We start from the raw sequence: 13,104 nt of genomic DNA on the forward strand, positions 1-13,104 counted from the left end.
CATCCACTACAATCCCTCCGGGGAGCTTGCTCCTAGCGAATAGATCGCCACGCTGCGGCGAGTCTCATTACTTTGTTGAAACAAACTGTGTGTGAACATAGTGCTTCAGTGCGTTAATTGTTATGATAATCCACCACAATCCCTCCGGGTAGCTTGCTTCTAGCGAATGGAGCGCCACGCAGCGGCGAGTCTCATTTCTTTCTGCATACACTTTATGATTGCATAGTTCGTCAGTGCGTTAATTCTTTTGATCATCCACCACAATCCCTCTTGGTAGCTTGCTTCTAGCGAATGGAGCGTCACGCAGCAGCGAGTCTCATTTCTTTCTTGACACATACTGTATGTGAGCAAAGTGCTTGAGTGCGTTAATTGTTTTGATCATCCACCACAATCCCTCCGTGTAGCTTGCTTCTAGCAAATGGAGCGCCAACCAGCGGCGAGTCTCATTACTTTCTTGACACATACTGTGTGTGAGCATAGTGCTTCACCGCGTTAATTGGTTGGATTATTTACCACAATCCTTCCGGGGAGCTTGCTTCAAGAGAATAAAGCGCCACGCTGCGGCAAGTCTCATTACTTTCTACATACACTTTATGAGGGCATAGTTCGTAAGTGCGTTAATTGCTTTGATCATCCACCACAATCCCTCCGGGTAGCTTGCTTCTAGAGAATAGAGCGCCACGCAGCGGCGATTCTCATTACTTTCTTTACACATAGTGTGTGTGAGCATAGTGCTTCAGTGCGTTAATTATTATTATAATCCACCACAATCCCTCCGGGTAGCTTGCATCTAGCGAATGGAGCGCCACGCAGCGGCGAGTCTCATTTCTTTCTGCATACACTTTATGAGGGCATAGTTCGTCAGTGCGTTAATTGTTTTGATCATCCACCACAATCCCTCCGGGTAGCTTGCTTCTAGAGAATAGAGCGCCACTCAGCGGCGAGTCTCATTATTTTCTTGACATATACTGTATGTGAGCATAGTGCTTGAGTGAGTTAATTGTTTTTATCATCCACCACAATCCCTCCGGGTAGCTTTCTTCTAGCGAATGCAGCGCCACGCAGGGCCGAATCTCATTACTTTCTGCATACACTTTATGAGGGAATATTTCGTCAGTGCGTTAATGGTTTTGATCATCCACCAGAATCCCTCTGGGTAGCTTGCTTCTAGCGAATGGAGCGCCACGCAGCGGCGAGTCTCATTACTTTCTTGACACATACTGTGTGTGAGCATAGTGCTTCACCGCGTTAATTGGTTTGATTATTTACCACAATCCCTCCGGTAGCTTGCTTCAAGAGAATAAAGCGCCACGCAGCGGCGAGGATCATTATTTTCTTGACACAAACTGTGTGTGAGCATAGTGCTTCAATGCATTATTTGGTTGGATCATCCACCACAATTTCTGCGGGCAACTTGCTTCTAGCGAATGGAGTGCCACCCATCGGCGAATCTCATTACTTTCAGTGTACACTTTATGAGGGCATAGTTCGTCTGTGCGTTAATTGTTTTGATCATCCACTACAATCCCTCCGGGGAGCTTGCTCCTAGCGAATAGAGCGCCACGCTACGGCGAGTCTCATTACTTTGTTGAAACAAACTGTGTGTGAGGATCGTGCTTCAGTGCGTTAATTGTTATATTAATCCACCACAATCCCTCCGGGTAGCTTGCTTCTAGCGAATGGAGCGCCACGCTACGGCGAGTCTCATTTCTTTCTGCATACACTTTATGATTGAATAGTTCGTAAGTGCGTTAATTGCTTTGATCATCCACCACAATCCCTCCGGGTAGCTTGCTTCTAGAGAATAGAGCGCCACGCAGCGGCGATTCTCATTACTTTCTTTACACATAGTGTGTGTCAGCATAGTGCTTCAGTGCGTTAATTATTATTATAATCCACCACAATCCCTCCGGGTAGCTTGCTTTTAGCGAATGGAGCGCCACGCAGCGGCGGGTCTCATTACTTTCTTCACACATACTGTGTGTGAGCATAGTGCTACAATGCGTTAATTGGTGGGATCATCCACCACAATCTCTGCGGGGAACTTGCTTCTACCGAATGGAGTGCCACGCATCGGCGAATCTCATTACTTTCAGTGTACACCTTATGAGGGCATAGTTCGTCTGTGCGTTAATTGTTTTGATCATCCACTACAATCCCTCCGGGGAGCTTGCTCCTAGCGAATAGATCGCCACGCTGCGGCGAGTCTCATTACTTTGTTGAAACAAACTGTGTGTGAACATAGTGCTTCAGTGCGTTAATTGTTATGATAATCCACCACAATCCCTCCGGGTAGCTTGCTTCTAGCGAATGGAGCGCCACGCAGCGGCGAGTCTCATTTCTTTCTGCATACACTTTATGATTGCATAGTTCGTCAGTGCGTTAATTCTTTTGATCATCCACCACAATCCCTCTGGGTAGCTTGCTTCTAGCGAATGGAGCGTCACGCAGCAGCGAGTCTCATTTCTTTCTTGACACATACTGTGTGTGAGCATAGTGCTCCGCGGCGAGAGTTAAAAAAGGTGGGAAAAAGTAGGTGTACCGGGCTGAGCGACATATCAAAAAAAACCGTGAATGTTTGGAGGACAATACACAAAAAACAGTATACAAAAAGGACCAGTGGTTCCAAAGTTATAAGCAAAAATTCGTGGATAATTCTCCCATATAAATGTATTAGAACATTAAAACGTGGAAGAAAGGTTCTCTAAAAAGTAAAAACTACAAGTCAGCATTTCCGCCTGTGTAGAGTGAACAGTAGTGTGAATGAAATAGTGTGTTGAACCAGTGTGAGTGCATATGTACTGGAAGTGACAGTGGCGGATACAAGGTAAAAAACAGAAAATTTTCACAAGTGTTGGACTTAAAATTTTTCTGGTAGTGCATGTGCATGTATAGCATGGAGAGTTAAATAGCTTTGGGTGGCCATGGTGCTGGAACTATGAGGGCTGGACGATTGGGATTTTGGTGATGGGTCACTGACCCCCCCCCCCTTCTTCCCCCCCGAGTTCCCGTCTACGGACGTTTGGCGGGGTCATTGACCTCGGACCCCCCCATTTTCTCATGCCCCCCGAGTCCCCGTCTCCGGACGTTTGGCGGGGTCATTGACCTCGGACCCCCCCCCCAAATTTTTCTTCTGCCCCCCCTCGAGTCCCCGTCTCCGGACGTTTGGCGGGGTCATTGACCTCGACCCCCCCCAAAAGGAAAAATGTGTGCCCCCCCCCCCGAGTCCCCGTCTCCGGACGTTCGGCGGGGTCATTGACCTCGACCCCCCAATTTTTTCTGCTGCCCTCCCGTCCCCCCCGAGTTCCCGTCTCCGGACGTTTGGCGGGGTCATTGACCTCGACCCCCCCAATTTTTGTTCGCATCCCCCCCAGTCCCCGTCTCCGGACGTTTGGCAGGGTTCTTTAACCTCGACCCCACCACTTTTTTTTCCGAGTCCTCGTCTCCGGGCGTTTGGTGAGGTCATCGACCTCGACCCCCCACCCCACCCCCTTGCTTTCTCCCTTTTTCCCTGTCACTCTCCCTTTCCCAAATCCTTGTTTTCAGAAGCATGGCGGGGCCATAGGCCACGTAGTCACCTTTCCCATCCACGTCCCTAAACATCCTGGAGGGGTAAATTACCTCTACATCTCCTACACGCACCCAGTTTACACAACAAGTGCCCACACTTGGTTCTGGCTAGGCCCTCTGGTATAAGGCACCATGGCTCCCGGCCAAAACATTTGTTTAAAAAACACAATAAACATAACAAGATGTACAGATCACCAACAAATACGCCAACGAGAGATCAATCACCCGCAAATCCCTCGGTTAGGATAGTTAGGATGGAAGATACGGATCAACGAAAAAGGAGCCGCGAAGAAACTACACCGGAGGAGAAACAACTAAAACGACAAACAACTGAAGAATCAAGCTTTGATACGATATCCCAGGCCGATCAAGAAATGGCATTCCTCGAAGGATTACTCGACTGGAAGAAAACTGGAAGAGGACATCTGGAGAAATTGAAAAAACGGGTATTGACTTGGGTTAACGACAGAGCAACACTAATGGGAAAAATAGAAGCACTAAATGAAACTAATATACAAATACAACAGAAACACGAGGCGCTTCTAAAAGGGAAATTAATAATGGAGATGGAAGTAATGACAGGACCAAGAGGTACAAGACTAGAAGAGAAGAAACAAATTGACGAACTAATAAAAAGAAATGCTAAATTGGAACAGGAAATTGAGGAATTGAAATTGGAAAAATCAGAGATAAAGCAAGACAAAGAGAGGCAATACCAACGATTGGAGGAGGAAAATCTAAAGTTAAACAAAGCCAATGAGGAAACATTAGACAAGCTAAGGGAAAAGGAAAGAAAAATAAGAAAATTGGAAGAAGAACTGCTCTTCGCAGAAAAGAAACATGATAAGCTCAAAGACCAATTAATAGAGGTGCAACAAAGGTTTGGAAATCAGACAATTGAACACCAACAAGCAATAGAAGTCTATAGAACCCAGATAGAAAAACTTAGAGTAAATCAAAACATTGAACCGGGTCAAATCCTACAACAGCTACAGGACATCAATAAGAGGCTAATGGAGGAAAAACAAGAGAAAATGGACACCGAAGAAAATTCACCAACATGGACAGAAGTAGTAAGAAAAGGATCAAGAAAGATAACCGACCGAGAGAAAACAATCATGGAGGTTTCTGCAAAAACGAAACCGGCGATAATAATAAACAAACGGCGCAGAGACTAACAAGCGTAATCGATCCGAGGAAAGAAAAATTAAAAATAACAGGAGTTAAAACAACAAGAGACATTGTAGTGCTCGAAACAGCCACGAAAGAAGATTTGCACAAAATAACGTCAAAAGAGGAAATAAAAATAGACTTTCAGTTTGAAGAAAACAAGAAGAAAAACCCACTAATGTTCTAGCATAGTTCTATAATGCGTTAATTGGTGGAATCATCCAGCACAATCCCTGCGGGGAACTTGCTTCTACCGAATGGAGTGCCACGCATCGGCGAAACAAGCTGTGTGTGAGCATAGTGCTTCAGTGCGTTAATTGTTATGATAATCCACCACAATCCCTCAGGGTAGCTTGCTTCTAGCGAATGGAGCGCCACGCAGCGGCGATTCTCATTTCTTTCTGCATACACTTTATGATTGCATAGTTCGTCAGTGCGTTAATTGTTTTGATCATCCACCACAATCCCTCTGGCTAGCTTGCTTCTAGGGAATGGAGCGTCACGCAGCGGCAAGTCTCATTACTTTCTTGACACATACTGTGTGTGAGCATAGTGCTTCACCGCGTTAATTGGTTGGATTATTTACCACAATCCCTCCGGTAGCTTGCTTCAAGAGAATAAAGCGCCACGTAGCGGCGAGGCTCATTATTTTCTTGACACATACTGTGTGTGAGCATAGTGCTTCAGTGCATTATTTGGTTGGATCATCCACCACAATCCCTGCGGGGAACTTGCTTCTAGCGAATGGAGCGCCACGCAGGGGCGAATCTCATTACTTTCTGCATACACATTATGAGGGCAGAGTTCGTCATTGCGTTAATGGTTTTGATCATCCACCACAATCCCTCCGGGTAGCTTGCTTCTAGCGAATGGAGCGCCACGCAGGGGCGAGTCTCATTAATTTCTTGACACATACTGTGTGAGCATAGTGCTTCATTCCGTTAATTGTTTTGATCATCCACCACAATCCCTCTGGGTAGCTTGCTTCTAGCGAATGGAGCGTCACGCAGCGGCTAGTCTCATCATTTTCTTGACACATACTGTGTGTGAGCATAGTGCTTCAGTGCGTTATATGTTTTGATCATCCACCAGAATCCCTCCGGGTAGCTTGCTTCTAGCGAATGGAGCTCCACGCAGCGGCGAGTCTCATTACTTTCTTGACACATACTGTGTGTGAGCATAGTGCTTCACCGCGTTAATTGGTTTGATTATTTACCACAATCCCTCCGGTAGCTTGCTTCAAGAGAATAAAGCGCCACGTAGCGGCGAGGCTCATTATTTTCTTGATACATACTGTGTGTGAGCATAGTGCTTCAGTGCATTATTTGGTTGGATCATCCACCACAATCCCTGCGGGGAACTTGCTTCTAGCGAATGGAGCGCCACGCAGGGGCGAATCTCATTACTTTGTGCATACACATTATGAGGGCATAGTTCGTCATTGCGTTAATTGTTTGACCATCCACCACAATCCCTCCGGGTAGCTTGCTTCTAGCGAATGGAGCGCCACGCAGGGGCGAGTCTCATTAATTTCTTGACACATACTGTGTGAGCATAGTGCTTCATTCCGTTAATTGTTTTGATCATCCACCACAATCCCTCCGGGTACCTTGCTTCTAGCGAATGGAGCTCCACTCAGCGGCGAGGTTCATTATTTTATTGACACATACTGTGTGTGAGCATAGTGCTTCAGTGCGTTAATAGTTTTGATCATCCACCAGAATCCATCCGGGTAGCTTGCTTCTAGCGAATGGAGCGCCACGCAGCGGCGAGTCTCATTGTTTCTTCACACATACTGTGTGTGAGCATAGTGCTATAATGCGTTAATTGGTGGGATCATCCACCACAATCCCTGCGGGGAACTTGCTTCTACCGAATGGAGTGCCACGCATGGGCGAATCTCATTACTTTCAGTGTACACTTTATGAGGGCATAGTTCGTCTGTGCGTTAATTGTTTTGATCATCCACTACAATCCCTCCGGGGAGCTTGCTTCTAGCGAATGGAGCGCTACGCAGCGGCGAGTCTCATTACTTTGTTGAAACAAATTGTGTGTGAGCATAGTGCTTCAGTGCGTTAATTGTTATGATAATCCACCACAATCCCTCCGGGTAGCTTGCTTCTAGCGAATGGAGCTCCACGCAGCGGCGAGTATCATTTCTTTCTGCATACTCTTTATGATTGCATAGTTCGTCAGTGCGTTAATTGTTTTGATCATCCACCACAATCCCTCTGGGTAGCTTGCTTCTAGGGAATGGAGCGTCACGCAGCGGCAAGTCTCATTACTTTCTTGACACATACTGTGTGTGACCATAGTGCTTCACCGCGTTAATTGGTTGGATTATTTACACAATCCTTCCGGGGAGCTTGCTTCAAGAGAATAAAGCGCCACGCAGCGGCGAGTCTCATTACTTTCTGCATAAACTTTATGAGGGCAAAGTTCGTCAGTGCGTTAATTGTTTGGATCATCCACCACAATCCCTCCGGGGAGCTTGCTTCTAGCGAATGGAGCGCCACGCAGCGGCGAGTCTCATTACTTTTTTGAAACAAATTGTGTGTGAGCATAGTGCTTCAGTGCGTTAATTGTTATGATAATCCACCACAATCCCTCCGGGTAGCTTGCTTCTAGCGAATGGAGCGCCACGCAGCGGCGAGTCTCATTTCTTTCTGCATACACTTTATGATTGCATAGTTCGTCAGTGCGTTAATTGTTTTGATCATCCACCACAATCCCTCCGGGTAGGTTGCTTCTAGGGAATGGAGATCCACGCAGCGGCTAGTCTCATTATTTTCTTGACACATACTGTGTGTGAGAATAGTGCTCCAGTGCGTTATATGTTTTATAAAGGGTGTGTGGGGGAGGAAAAACGAAAGGAAACTCCACCTACACACAAGCCGTCAGAAGAACTAAAGTGGGGAATTTAGCTCAGTTCACAGGCACTGGATTCGGACGGCTGTCCTTTAAAGTAAAAGATCATTGGGATATTAGAGTTAATAACGAAGAAATTCTATGAAAGAAGAGAGACAGGGCTAGGGTTAGGATTATCGGTTGGGGTAGGTGTACCTTCATGACGTCCGGGCGTGCGTTGGTCCCTCTCTGGTCTCCTGGTATCTTGCAATGGATCTGGTCCTGGACTATTGGCGGGATATCGCGGGCATCCGCCAGTTCGTAGGAGAAGTCCGAGATTAGCTTCCACTCCGCACCGTTACTCCCGGCTTCAAATCTATATCGCTACTCCTCGAGACGGAAGTAACCGGGGCTATTTAAGGAGGGCCCCCAGGCTCGGTGACTATTCTGGTTGATATCGAAAGCGAGTCCCAGACGTCATAGGAGGTGTGGTTGTAGGTGTTGGGAGGAGTCAGGAAGGTGTCTCTCGTAACTTTATTACAAAAAATACATAACATTCATAAATTGCTGATGTAGCAAAACAACAACCAGTTGGCTGTTGACAGTTCAGGACGCAAGCACTCTACACAGAAACTCCACAAAACACAAATAAAATTAATAGAAACCTGTCACCAACATTATTGTCTGCATAACTCAATGCATTATTAATAACAGTCTTTGTGAATCGAGGGAAAGACACATTGATTCCTTTACACTCCCCCGTCTGGAACTGAAGATATATAAAAAAAACAAGTTTATTTTATATCATCGTTCATTGGATAATATGCACCACTAAATTGATAATCATGAGTATATATACTTATCACCGAAGAAAAAAGACACCAAAATAAAATGAAAACAACACAGAAAACAAAAAAAAAATGTTAATAATTCGATATTTAGGTTAGAAGTTCCAGTCTTCTTCATATTACTGCACTTTTCTTTCTTTGTCTTTTGCGTTAAAAAAAGGACAAAAGCACACATATCCATATATATATATTTGTAAACACAATAAACGTTCACTTGACGTATAAAGAAGCGTTCATTGAAGCACATGTCCATGTAAACACAAAAGCACGTGGAATTGTTTATAACTACGTAAGACCTTAAGAAAAATTTGCTGACTCGTAGCCCTTGAAAATATATCGGTCAGTAGTCTTTGACGATAGCACTTCCAAGAAGAAGATGGCCTGGCTGGCCGTAGTTCAAAAAGCTTCCACTAGGACGGCGCTGTAGTCTGAACAGATACGAAGCACAGATCGTCGAATGATGCAGTGTAACGGAACGAAGACGGGTATTATAATTATTTGTATTAGTTCGTATTCAAAAAAAAAAAAAAAAGTTCAACTGATGAGTATCGAAGAGGAACTCTAGGTAGAATAAATAAGGTAAAGTAGTTATGAAAAGGGTTGAGAAAATAAGCTATGGGTTAGTTAGAACGGGGAGGAAAAAAATAAACAATGTGAATTAAGGAGGGAAGGGAGGGGTCATGTAACTACTGAAGTGTGACAGGGTTTCACGGCAGAATTGTGTGATATAGAAAATAGAGTTATAATCTCCAAAGGTAAAAAGGAGGAAAAAAGGTGAATAATAGAAGATTACGGGTAGAAAACACAGGCACACAGATGAGTTTCTGATGAAAATCCAATATGGCGTCGGTAGACGCTATCCTTGTAACGGTCCATCCGAAGCTTTTATTAATACAAAAAAAGCGCTGCATCTTGCTGGAAAAGTAAAACAGTGATCCACAATCAATCCATATGTACTCGATGTAGCATTCCTGGGGGGGGGGCCTCTTGAAGGTCTACGATGGACGGTAACCTCTTCTTCATTCGCTGCTTAATGAAGGCATGGGAGGGATAAAGAAACAGGTTTTAGGTATGAAATTAAAATAGCATAGAATTGACTGGAAAGAACTGAGACTGAGTAGAATGAGAATGTGGGAGGAAAAGTAAAAAAAGGTTACAAAAATGTAGATGCGGTAAAAAAAATTAAAAAAATTTAAGTAGGTGGAACGTAAGTGCAAGGCTAATCTTAGTACAGTAGAAAAACAAAAAGTAAACGTACGGGGGAAGAGAAATAGAGGAAGAACAAGACAAAATTAAAAAAGAAACAAAAATTAAGCATTAATATGACTTGTAATTGGTGCCCAACGACCAAATAATACCATACAACACAGAATCAACACAAGGCAATCTTGGAGGGAGGGAGGGTGTATGAGGGTGGGACCAGAATAATCATAAGGCTGAAACCATTTCCTGTTTCAGCTAATCTTCTCAAAAACAGGAACGGGGCCAGGTTATGCCGCCTAGCACTCGGCTAAAAAAAAAATATTATGATTATTCCAGTAACATGGGGGGGGGGTCGGGGGCACAAAAGGGGGACCGAAGAAAGAAAAATTAATGTAATAAACCAATTGTATGTTTGAAATGTACGTACGCTAGGTTTCATTGTTGAGGGTGGTAGGTATACTCAGAATCAAAATAATTGTGATCCCAGTAGAAGTTTACTTAAATTGATGAAACGTAACCATTCTAACCAAAATACTTGGTAGGCAACTAGCGGCAAAACTACAAATAAGTGAGATAATTACGTAAGAAATGAGTTTTTGTAGAATCTCGTGTGTCGTTGATCATAGGGCGAGATTCCGAAACAGATGTCACTGTAGATAAGGGTAGACATTGCTTATCACTAGTATTTTGACGGAATCGGTCATTAGAATGCCGCTTGTATAGTTTATAAAGTAAGAGAATTCCAATAGATAATAAATATATCTCGAGCACGTGGACAACAACCCAGGCGGTGTCACGGAGTGAGAAGGTTTCTTCCGCTCTCACTGCTAAAAAACAGGAGCAAAAAGCCAGAAGTATCTAAAAATAACAAATGTCTAAATAAGCATGAAAACTGATATTTTGTATCGCTTAGTGGCTAAATCTAGTACCTCCTAAATCTTCAGGGCTAAATCAAAAGCAGAAATTCTAGTGTGAAATATGCATCTTTCAAGACTGCTATTATCCAAAAATAGCTGGGCAAAACGTGCCCACTCAAATAAGGTATCGAAAAAAAGGGTATTGCAACACTTCAACACAAAGGAGAATTACTCAACAAAACTCAAATATTTCTCTTGTCCGAAAAATGGACACATCACGGAAAATAAACTTCACAAAACTCCCTTCTTCCCTTTTTGTGTTGAAGAAAAAAAAAACACTAACTTGACTCATTTAACATAAGGTGGAATTTGACTTCAGACACCAAGGACAGATAAACTAAAACGTCAATAACCTGACAAATCAATCTGTCACGACACAAACAACACTGTATGGTCCTGTAAAACAAAATCATCCCGGGAACACTATGATAAAACAGGAACCAAACAACAGAAGCAAATTCCGATTCCAACAACCATGAGTCATAGATCCAAACAAACATAGACACAAAATAATGCATATAACGATTCTGCTTATACAAAAAAAAAGGGGGGAAAAACTTAAGATTCCCTGGGTTGTGCAGAACGGACTTGACGTCTCAAATTACATATTAAGAAACACTGAATGAACGTTGCCAAACTCAAAATTACGACTAATATTGGGATCACAATAAAATAAGTAGTATGTAAGTTATTAAATCGCTTAACAACAAACTGAGTATGGTTAATTTTCAATTTCTGTAATTCCATATCTAACTCAGTAAGGGTTTTGATAGACGCAGGAAAATTTAGATGAGGGAGAGAAAAATTTAAATCAATGTTCATATATTCATGTTCCATATTTATCGTTTTCCGAGTGGGTAAAACCATATTTTGAATAAGCACTGTTTCAAAATTGTCATATACTATAAATTGGGTCAGGTTAATTCCATATTTGATAGGGGTAGTATGTAAAATATTATGGGAAGTTCTAGAAGTTATATGACCTGGTACTAACGAAGAAAAAAGTAAGCCAGCTGGCGTATATAAATGAACAAATTTTGCATCAGAAGGAAGAATTTCTAGGTTGCAAAAGGTTAAATTCTGATTAAAATATATGTCCGTAAGACATTTTGATCGATTATTGGCGCTTAAACCTGAGGTTTCGCAAAAGTATAAAAATTTCTTCCAAACACACTGTTGATTGTCAATTTCTACAAAATGATTATCTGACAAGTAGGCCTCTTTAGGCAACGAATACCTGACAATCTTGTTTGTCATTAAAATACCTAGGTTGTGAATCATAAAACGCTGGGAAATTTTATCAGGAGTAACTACAGGTGTCTTTAACATTAGATCAATGTTCCATGAATCAAAATTGAAGTTTATAAGAAAAACTGAAGATACCGTATAGAATAGACCAATATCGTGTGGGAAAAGAGTATCCTTTAGAATAGCATGGCTCTTAACTAGAGAAAGTATCTGAACAGAATTTAAAATACGATAGGTTAGTTGATTTTGTAGAATATCAGTTAGCATCTCGGCAACCTTACGTCGGGATTCATAATAATTTTGCATAATCCACAATCGTCTTTCATGGGTAATCACATCGCAAAGAAGGTTCGAAGTCTCGTTTTGAATTTGGAGTACGGCATGCTTGACAGCCAGAACCACGCCACGTACTATTTTCACTTCATTATTAAATGCTTTCTTAATGTTCTGAAGTTCGGATTTCAAATAATCATCGTGGTCTTGTAAAATACTAAGGGATTGCTTTATTCGTTGAGTCTCAACAAAATTGTAGGAAGAAAATCCAAAAGAGGATATTCCTAAGAGCCATGAAACTATGGAACGAGTATTACGGTGTTGATGCATACAGTGTAAAGAACTATTCGAATACTGAAATGCACATGGTATAACAGCTTGTAACTTAGCATAAAAATCTCGTTCCATGGTAACTACATCATTAAAAGGATTTACTTTGTTCTCACATGAAGTAATGTTTAAATTTGAAAGATGAAGGTCCAAATGTATACGTAAAGTAGTATAGACAGTGTCCGTTGTGTGCACAGCGTATCCTGCATGTGAAATGGCGATACCTAATTTTTCCAAGGTTGCTTGCTTGCGGTAGTCTATATCCCACTCGGAAGAAATACAGATAACTTGCAGAGGAAAGAAAACTAATACCCAATACATCTGAAATAAGAGGGAAAAAAAACTAATTTCAGAACCATTGTATTAAATAGATTATACTTGTTACTATTAATGTTAACCCATTTATCAACCTTTACTATAAGTCAAAACTTCTCTATTTCCAGGTACGTCATCTCAAATTATTGTCAGTGAAAAAAAAAATAAGAAAAGACAAGGGAGAAAAAAAAATTCTAGAGGGATTTCTTCGGTTGCACGAATGGTGGTGGTAACTTGCATGTTATTTTTTTCTTTGCTTCTGACACATACAGCAGGACGACTATACATAGTCCGTCCATAACATACACGTACTAATCTATATTATAGTTCCCTGGTAGGCCAGTAACAAACTAATCTAATATAATTAAAATGTGTGTTCTCTT

Source organism: Thermobia domestica, chromosome 6, assembly GCF_964235325.1.
Source record: "Thermobia domestica chromosome 6, izTheDome1.hap1.1, whole genome shotgun sequence".
Lineage (NCBI taxonomy): Eukaryota > Metazoa > Arthropoda > Insecta > Zygentoma > Lepismatidae > Thermobia > Thermobia domestica.